At 41.5% G+C, this 10,555-nt stretch overlaps 1 pseudogene; it reads right to left on the minus strand.

Annotated features, from left to right (window-relative positions):
• Positions 1-2,223: 2,223 nt before the first annotated feature.
• Positions 2,224-9,316, minus strand: LOC130863373 (dnaJ homolog subfamily C member 7-like; annotated as a pseudogene).
• Between the last annotated feature and the right edge of the window lie 1,239 nt (positions 9,317-10,555).

Here is a 10,555-nt window from a genome sequence, read left to right on the forward strand (position 1 = left end):
TGTTGAAGATGCTTTCTTTCTTTCATTGTATACTTTTAGCTCCTTTGTTGAAAATCAGGTGTTTATAGGTTTGTGGGTTAATATCTGGGTCTTCTGTTCGATTCCATTGGTCTCTGTTTTTATGCCAATACCAAGCTGTTTTCATTACTGTAGCTCTGTATAGATTTTGAAGTCAGGGATTGTGATGCCTCCAGAAGTTCTTTTGTTGTACAGGATTGTTTTGGCTATCCTGGGTTTTTTGCTTTTCCATATGAAGTTGAGTACCATTCTTTCGAGGTCTTTGAATGTAGTGGTGGGAGTGGCAGGTTGCGTCCCGCCACCCGGCTCCCACACGGCTAGCTTTACACTCAAAATAATTACATGGAAACTGTATTCTTTTAAACACTGCCTGGCCAATTAGTTTCAGCCTCTTATTGGCTAATTCTCACATCATGATTAACCCATTTCCAATAATCTGTGTAGCACCACGAGGTGGTAGCTTACCAGGAAAGAGAGCTATGGCGTGTGTCTCACTTCCCTTCTTCCCAGCATTCTGTTCTGTCTACTCAGCCTATCTAGTTTTCTGTCCTATCAAGGGCCAAGGCAGTTTCTTTATTAATCAATGAAAGCAACAGATAGACAGATGACCCTCCTCCATCATTTGAAGAATTTTGCTGGGATTTTGATGGGCATTGCATTGATTCTGTTGATTGCTTTTGGTAAGATTGTCATTTTTACTATGTTAATTCTGCCTACCCAAGAGCATGGGAGATGTTTCCACTATCTTGTGTCTTCTTCAATTTTTTTCTTCAAAGATTTAAAGTTTTTTTCATACAAGTCTTCCACATGTTTGGTTAGAGTTACTCCAAGATATTTTATGCTGTTTGTGGCTATTGTGAAGGGTGTTGATTCTCTGATTTCCTCCTTAGCCCTTTTATCATCTGTGTACAGGAGGGCTACTGATTTTTTTGAGTTAATCTTGTATCGTGCTACATTGCTGTTTATGGGTTGTAGAAGTTCCTTGGTAGAATTTTTGGGATCACTTATGTAAACTATCACATCATTAACAAACTGAGTTTGACTTCTTCTTTTCCAATTTGTATCCCCTTGATCTCCCTTTCGTGTCTTATTGCTCTAGCTAGGACCTCAAGAGCTATATTGAATAGATATGGAGAGAGTGGACAACCTTGTCTTGATCCTGATTTCAGTGGAATCGCTGGGAGTTTCTCTCCATTTAGTTTGATGTTGGCTGTTGGCTTGCTGTATATGGCCTTAATTATGTTTTGTATGTTCCTTGTATCCCTGCTCTCTCCAAGTCTTTTATCATGAAAAGATGTTGTCTTCCTCTACTTTCAGCCACACTCACAAGCCTCCCCCTCAAACACCTCAACCCACATTTTCTTCTCTTTTTCTCCAGCCTCTCTGTTTTCCCCTTCTCAGTTACAGGCTGCCCATTCAGTCAGTGCTGAGGTGGTCCCTGACAGGCCAATTCTTGCTAGGGATCAATTTGTAACTTGCCTTCTCGCTGGTCTTCAAAAGGCCACACTTCTAACAGTAAATTATGAAAAAATACAAGGGGTCATCCAGGGCAAACATGAAAATCCAGCCCAATTCCTAGACTGCCTTACAAAACCCCTCTTGTAATATTCCAAACATGGATCCTCAGATTCTATATAGAAAACAACTTATTACCTTCTTCTCTCAGAGTTTCCCAAACATTAGGTCCAAACTTAAACATCTAAGGAAAGGACCGCTGACTCCACAGGTAGAAGTCTTATCTGTGGCCTTCAAGGTTTACCGCCGAGGAGATGAAAAAGCCCCCAAACAAAAATACCTGATGCTAGGGAAACTCTTTTAAAAGAATGAATCTTCTGTGACTTTTTTCTTGCTCCTTTTCCCTTGAAACTAACTGATCTGTCTCTTTTAATACTCTCCTGGGCCTATCTGTCGCCATGTTCCTAGCCTCCAAGGAGCTAACTACTAAGTCCTGCAGATTCTTTTAGCCCCCTGGGCCCCTGTGACCTAGTGTTCCTTCTGTCTCTCAGCTGCACCTGGAAGTCTCACAAGTTCTCTGTCTCCTCCTCGACTTCTCTTGGCTCTCAGTAGCCACTTGGAACTTACAGAAACTGCCTTCCAGCAGAGTTCATTTTGTTTATTTTTTTTAACGGTCAAAACATTTTTTCTTTTTTAATAAAGTTAAACAATACAACAAAAATTCACAAGCTGCTTCCCTGTCTACCCCTGGCTTCCCTCCCCTCCCCAGTCCTCAGTGCTGGCTCCCTTTCCTTCACCCCACTCATACAGACACAGGGCACCCAACTGAGAAAACGAAACTGCTCTAAGTACATGGGGACATGATGGAGGAGGTGAACCGTCCACATTCATGGTTAAACTGAGTGAGTCTACATTTTCTGGGTTCTGAGTGGTTGCCCTTCATTAGCCAAACTGAAAGAAGAAATTCCCCGGGCCAGACGCTTCAAAGCTGAAGTCCCCGGGACCAGCGAAGAATGCCTTGAAAATGTTGTTTGCATCAAAATCGCCCACATTCATGCCCTCCTCATCCAGGTCCTGTCCACTGTCATAACGAGTCCTTTTCTTGGGGTCAGAGAGGATGGTGAAGGCCTCTCCCACTTCCTCCTCCTTCTGAACCTCAGCGCTGGCCCCACTGTGCCCATCTGGATGGTGCATCAAGGCCGGTTTCCGGTAAGCTTTCTTGATCTCGTCCTCAGAGGCATTCTTGTCGACCCCCGGGATCTTGTAGTAATCTTTCCTCTTGCTCTTCTTCAGCTCCAGCTGCGCGTTCTTTAGGAGCTCTTTGTGTTCTTTTCTTCTCTCCGTCGGATACACTTTTTCATAGTCCCGCACAGCTTCTCAAACTGCTCTGTGTCCATGTAACACTGAGCTCTTCTCAAGTAGGCCTTTATGTAGGTGCCATCGAGTTTCACCGCATTCGTGCAGTCCTCTATGGCGCCATCTAGCTTCCTAAGCTTGGAATTAACCGTACCCCGATTACAGTAGAGTTTAGCATTTGTTTTTATGTTGTTGGGGTCTATCCCCAAGGCTTCTGTGTACAGTTCATCTGCTAGCTTTGTAATGTCCTTCCTTAAATGCTTTATTCCCATCTTCTTTCTTGGCTTTAAGGGCTTTGGCATTTCTACAAGCAATACAAGCCTTCCCGTGGTCAGGAGCCATCCTGAGAGCCTGCACAAAAAAACTGAACTGCTTTTTCAATACAATCTTCATAATAAAGAAAAAGACCCCGGACATACAGAGCATCAGCATTGGTGGAATCCATTCCTAAAACGTCACTGGCCACAAACTGTACTTCTGGGTATTGACCCAGCATTGCTAAACATTCTGCTTTGAGGATTTTGAAGCGATGGCAGGCAGGGGCAAATTCTAGGGCACGGTCCATGCAGAAAACCACCTTCCGGAAATCTCGTTTTTCAAAATCCATTTCCGCTATTTTCTCATACTCCCATGACTGCATTGGCGTTCTTGAACTCTTGTTGTGCTTGGGCATTTTTATGATCCAGTTCTAGGGCTCTTTGGAAACTGCGACACGCTGCCATTGCATTCCCCAGTGAGAGGTGGCATTTGCCTTCTCGGAGGTGTCCCCGGACAAAACTGTCTTCCAGTCTCACTGCTGCGCATCCCCAAGAGCTTCCCTAAGCTTGGAATTAACCGTACCCCGATCCTACTGGTTGAACTCTTATAAACATCTTATTTTCCTGTGAGCTCCGTGGAACCCTGCTAAACAGCCTGCTCCAACACTGAGTGGATCTAAGAGATAGCCACAGCAAAAATTGGAACAGGAAGCCAAGACAATACTGGCCTCATTTGAAAGAAGAGATGGGTAGGTGCCAATGCAAGAATTCCTCCAACATCCTAAAAAGCAACATGGTAACACAAGAACCCAGCAGACACACACAGGAAGACTTGATTATCCTAACAGAGAAGATGTAGAAGTTACAATTTTAAATGTAACTTTATGAAAATGATGGAGACCTTTAAAGAGGAAATGAAAAACTCCCTTAAAGAAATGGAGGAGAAGACAAACAAAAAGCTGGAAGAAATTAATAAATCCCTCAAAGAAACCCAAGAAAACCAAGAAAAAGCAATCAAACAGGTGAAGGAAACAGTTCAGGACTTGAAGACTGAAATAGAGTCAATAAAGAAAACACAAGTTGAGGGATCTGTGGATATGGAAAATCTGGGTAAATGAACAGGAACTACAGAGACAAGTATAACCAACACAATTAAAGAGATAGAAGAAAGAATCTCAGGCACTGAAGATACTATAGAGGAAATAGACTCATTGGTCAAAGAAAACATTAAATCCAACAAACTCTTAACATAAAACATCCAGGAAATCTGGGACACTATGAAAAGACTAAACCTAAGAATAATATGTAGAAGAACTCCAGCACAAAGGCACAGAAAATATATTCAATAAAATTACAGAAGAAAACTTTCCCAGTCTAAAGAAGGATATCCCTATGAAGGTACAAGAAGATTACAGAAGATCTAGACTGGATAAAAAAAATCCCATTACCATATAACAACCAAAACACAAAACATACAGAACAAAGAAAGAATATTAAGAGCTGCAAAGGAAAAAGGTCAAGTAACATATAAAGGTAAACCTATCAGAATTACACCTGACTTCTCACTGGAAACCATAAAAGTCAGAGGTCCTCTATATATGATTTATGTGCTGCAGACACTAAGAGATCATGGATGCAAGCCCAGACTATTATGCCCAGCAAAGTTTTCATTCATCATTGATGGAGAAAACAAGATATTCAGTGACAAAACATATTTAAACAATACATATCTACAAATCCAGCCTTTCAAAAGTACTAGAAGGAAAATCTCAACACAACTAAGCTAACTACACCCCCAATAACACAGACATCTGATACCCCGCCCGCACCCCCCCATACAGCATAACCCAAAGATGGGAAACTACCGAAAGATAACTGGAGTTAACAACCACTGGTCATTAATATCACTTAATATCAATGGTCGCAATCCACCTACAAAAAGACACAGGCTAAGAGAATGGATATAAAAACAGAATCCAGCATTCTTCTGTTTACAGGAAACACACCTCAACCTCAAAGACAGACACTACCTCAGAGTAAAGGGTCGGGAAAACGTTTTCCAATCAAATAGACCTAAGAAACAAGCGGGTGTGGCTATCCTAATATCCAACTAAATTGATTTCAAACTAAAATCAATCAAAAGAGATGGAGAAGGACACTTTATATACATAACAGGAACAATTCATCAAGATGAATTCTCAATCCTGAATATCTATGCCCCTAATACAAGAGCACTCACGTTTGTAAAAGAAACATTACTAAAACTTAAACCGCACATCAAACCCCACACACTAATAGTAGGAGATTTCAACACTCCTCTCTCCACAACGGACAGGTCAAACAGACAGAAACTTAACAGAAAAATAAGAGAACTAACAGATGTAATGAATCAAATGGACTTAACAGACATCTATAGAACATTCCACCCACACAAAAAAAGATTATACCTTCTTCCCAACACCTCATGGAATCTTCTCTAAAACTGATCGCATTCTCGGTAACAAAGCAAACACCCACCAATACAAAAGAATTGTAGTAATCCACTGTGTCTTATTAAATCACCATGGAGTAAAGTTAGAATTCAACAACAATTCCACCCCCAGAAAGCCCACAAACACATGGAAACTGAACAGTCAACTACTAAACCACTCCTGGGTCAAGGAAGAAATAAAGAAATTAAAGTCTTGGGCTGGAGAGATGGCTCAGAGGTTAAGAGCTTCTCCTGCTCTACCAAAGGTCCTGAGTTAAATTCCCAGCAACCACATGGTGGCTTACACCCATCTGTAATGGGGTCTGGTGCCCTCTTCTGGCCTGCAGGTATAGACACAGACACAATATTGTATACATAATAAATAAAATAAATAAATAAATAAATATTTTTTTAAAAAAAATTAAAGTCTTCCTTGAATTCAATGAAAATAAAGTTACAACATACCTAAACCTATGGGACACTATAAAAGCAGTGCCAAGAAGAAAGTTCATAGCACTAAGTGCCCACATAAGGAAAATGGAGAAAGCTCACATCAATGACCTAACAGCATGCCTGAAAGCTCTAAAAACAAAAGAAGCAGACTCACCCAAAAGGGGAAGAAAACAGGAAATAATCAAGTTGAAGGCTGAAATCAACAAAATAGAAACACAGAAAACCATACAAAGCATCAATGAAACAAAGAGCTGGTTCTTTGAGAAAATCAATAGGATTGACAAACCTTTATCCAAACTAATCAAAAGGTAGAGAGAGAACATCAAAATTAATAAAATCAGAAATGAAAAGGGGGACATAACAACAAACACTGAGGAAATTCAGAGAATCACTAGGTCCTCCTACAAAACCTGTACTCCACAAAATTGGAAAATGTAAAAGAAATGGACAATTGTTTAGATATCATCTAACAAAATTAAATCAAGACCAAGTGAACAATTGAAACAGATCTACAATCTGTGAGGAGATAGAAGCTGTCATCAAAAACCTCCCAACCAAAAACACCCCAGGGCTGGACGGCTTTAGCTCAAAAACCTCCCAACCAAAAACACCCCAGGGCTGGACGGCTTTAGCTCAAAAACCTCCCAACCAAAAACACCCCAGGACTGGATGGCTTTAGCTCAAAAACCTCCCAACCAAAAACACCCCAGGGCTGGACGGCTTTAGCTCAAAAACCTCCCAACCAAAAACACTCCAGGGCTGGACGGCTTTAGTACAGAATTCTACCAGAACTTTCAAGAAGAGATAATACCTATACTCCTCAAAGTGTACCACATAATTGGAACAGAAAGGTCATTGCAAAATTTTTTTATGAGGCTTCAGTTATCCTGATACTAAAACTGTACAAAACCAAAACCTGTATCAGTTTGGTATCAGTTATCCTGATACCAAAACTGTACAAAAACTCAACCAAGAAAGAGATTTACAGACCAATCTCACTCATGAACATGAGTGCAAAAATTCTCAATAAAATATTGGCAAACCAAATCTAAGAACACATAAAAAAAAAACCCATCTTGATTAAGTAGGCTTCATCCCAGAGACACAGGGCTGGTTCAACATACTAAAATCTATCAATGTAATCTATAATATAAACAAACTGAAAGAAGAAAACCATATGATCATTTCATTAGATCCTGAAAAAGCAGTTGACAAAATTCACCACCCCATCATGATAAAGGTCTTGGGGAGATTAGGGATACAGGATCATATCTAAATTTAATAAAAGCAATATACAGCAAGCCGACAGCTAACATCAAATTAAATGGAGAGAAACTCAAAGCCATTCCACTAAAATCAGGAACAAGACAAGGCTGTCCACTCTCTCCATATTTCTTCAACATAGTTTTTGAAGTTTTAGCAATAGCAATAAGACAACATAAAGAGATCAAGGGGATTCATATTGGAAAGGGAGAAGTCAGAATTTCATTATTTGCAGATGATATGATAGTGTACATAAGTGACCCCAAAAACTCTACCAGAGAACTCCTACAGTTGATAAATACCTTCAATGAAGTAGCAGGATACAAGATCAACTTGGGGCTGATCTAATGGATTGGTATTTTTTTAAGTAATAAAATATATAAAAATAAACTTGTTGTCTAGATTTCTTCAAGAACAGATTGAAAAAATTGCTAACCAGACTTTTAATCAGTTGCTATTACAGGATTACTGGCTCCTAGCTACAGAGCCAGAGGCCAGAGACTCCCAAATATACCTTGATGGTGAAGATCAAGTTTGCCCAAAAGGGCTTTGCCGCCCTGATTCAACACTAAGCAGTCTAACAATAACATTGCTCCTCTTTCCCATGACATAATTGTTTATCAATAATAAACAACAAAAAGGGGGAATGTAAGCCCCTCAAGTCCCAAGGCCTCCAACTGCCAGGTTCCACCCACAGGACACTCTAACTGCCTTAACTGCTGAACCTAGTCCCACCCTTAAAACCCAATCTCTGAACATGAAATCCCACCAATCTCCACTCTGGAAAGATTTACCCTCTCCCCAAGAAACTTTGTATAAGCCCTGTATCCTGTTCAGATTGCTGTTGTTTCTCACCCAAGCAGAGGCAATCAGCCTTCTGGTTTTTCCTGTTCCAATGTCTTGTGTGATATTTGTTGTGTGATGTTACTTTGAATAATTCATTGTCTCCTGACTGCCAGGAAACCTTTCCATCCAAGCTTTAATGCTTACAGTGGGGGCAGGCTTTGAAGTTTCCTATGTCCAGGATACTGCCCAGTGTCTCAGTTGACTCGTTGCTACCTGCAAGATGTCCAACTCTCAACTGCGTCTCCAGCACCACATCTGCCTACACACGCTACCATGCTCCCTGCCATTATGATAATGGCTGAACCCCTGAAACTGTGAGTTGCTGTTTTTCAGCAATAGAAATTTTAGCTAAGACGAATGTCTTTTAGAAACTGTCATTTGCCTAAGGGTCGTCGCTGTCTCCTCTTTATCCAGAGGCACTCATTTGCCCCCTCTCTTTTGCCCACCTTTTCCTCTCTCCCTTTTCCCCTTCCCTTTCTCCCTTGTCTTTTATCTCCTACCTTCAGTACCGTGAACTCTGGTCAGCAGGTGAATAATCTAGTTAGACACCAGCTCAACTTCTCCACGTTTAATGACGGAAGTGTGACCTCCAGAAACAAGACCTTAACATCAGGTTGTGTGAGCAACAAGAGCCTTGGCAATAGCCTGTTCTATTGGGTGGTGTCCATGAGTCCCTTTTGTTAATAACTCAACAGGCTGTAACCTGTTCCTGGCACTGGAGGTTTAATTTGGTGGCATAAGATGCCTACTTAAAGCCTTCTCTCCCCTGTTAATTTTTGTCTTCATGTGGGTTCCTTTCACGTATGTATAGGAAGCTCCTAGGGTACTCAGTTCCCACGTAGTATTTCAAAGGACCTTTAGTGTTGATTGTCCCTCTCTGTTTTCCCGCCTTTACCTTTCTGTCCCATCCCCCTTTCATCAAACCACCCAACTCTAGTTTTCCTTTATAGCTTCATAACACTATAGACTATTTCCTTTCCTTGAGAGATACTCTGCTCCCTCCTGGTCCCTTAGTAGGTACCAAACCTCTGTGGTTATTCAGATTGTAGTTCCCATATCAGAACCTTAAAAGGGAACATCCTTAAAAGAGAAAACATACCATCTTTGTCCACATGTGCTGAGCACTGTAGGCTTTTGTCACTGGAGTCTGACATGGGCATGCGCAGAGCACAGAGGGTGCACAGTCCCCGAGAACCATGTGTGCTCACAGCGCATCACTATGCCCATGGAGCTGGGCTGCTAAGGATGAAGCAGAGTTCAGCTCACCCTGAACCAAGGAGCTGCCCTGGCAGGACGTTCTTTTGGATCAGTACGGAGACTTAACTAGTGTTTTGAATATTTACCGTTGAGTTTGGGAGGGTGCGGGTGGCTAAAGGGGAAGGCAGGGAGGGCCGGGAGGGCCTGTGGAGCCTTGAGGCTCAACGTGCAAGAGGACCTTGATTACGATGGATGCCCATACTATTAGAGGCCCCAGTGGGCTCGCTGGTACAGCCGCCTGTGGCCCGCATGCCTGGGTTTGTGGGTGCTTTGGTCGTAAAAGGCAGGAATTTCCCGTCTACTTAATTGGATATGACCCTATGGCCAGTATAGGCGATGTGGTTTCAGTTGAGAGACTCATCAACTTCAGTCAATACCATGTGAACGAATATGACAGGAGTGGCAGGTAATGGGGCCTGGGGAGGGGCAGGAGGAGCAGAAACTCTTGGGGACAGCCAGGATCTACCATGGAGAAACACACCCTCCAGAGCTGCCTGAGGGAGGGCAGGGGTCATGCTTAAGGCTCTTCTTTCATGGAAACCACTGGGTTTGTGCTTGCTTTAGGTTCCTAGGCATCGGAAACCTGCACACCTTGGAAGGGCAGCTCCTAGGCTTTCTTTGAGAGAAGCAAAACAAAGAACTTCAGTTAGTTTACAAATCCTTTTACACTGTCTCCTTTAGAGCAGTTTATTGGGTGCTTTAAAGGGATTTAGCTAATAAAACCACAACATTTTTTTTTATGTGTACACTTAAAATTTTTTAGATTTGAGTGTTTTGCCTGCATGTATTTTCAATGTGCCACACACACATCAGAAGAAGGTATTCCACCTCCTGGAACTGGAGTTATGGACAGTAGAAATCTGCTTTGTGGGTGCTAGGAACCAAACCCAGGTCCCCTACAGGAAAAACTAGAGCTCATAAATACCAAGCCATCTCTCCAGCCCTTAATGCATATGTTTTTAATGCTGTGTTATATACAAGACAGAAAATTGTACCATGAGATAAATTTTTACTTAAAATATTAACTTAAGGTTAAAAAAAGAATCACCAAGAAATATCATGCCTATGTCTTTCATGTTTGCTGAGGAATTTCATAAGGAAATTTTCAACATAAACTATAACCCTTTATATACATGTTGTGTATGCTTTGGTACATACGTGAAGGCTAGAGGTTGACATT

This window comes from Chionomys nivalis, chromosome 21 (assembly GCF_950005125.1).
Source record: "Chionomys nivalis chromosome 21, mChiNiv1.1, whole genome shotgun sequence".
Lineage (NCBI taxonomy): Eukaryota > Metazoa > Chordata > Mammalia > Rodentia > Cricetidae > Chionomys > Chionomys nivalis.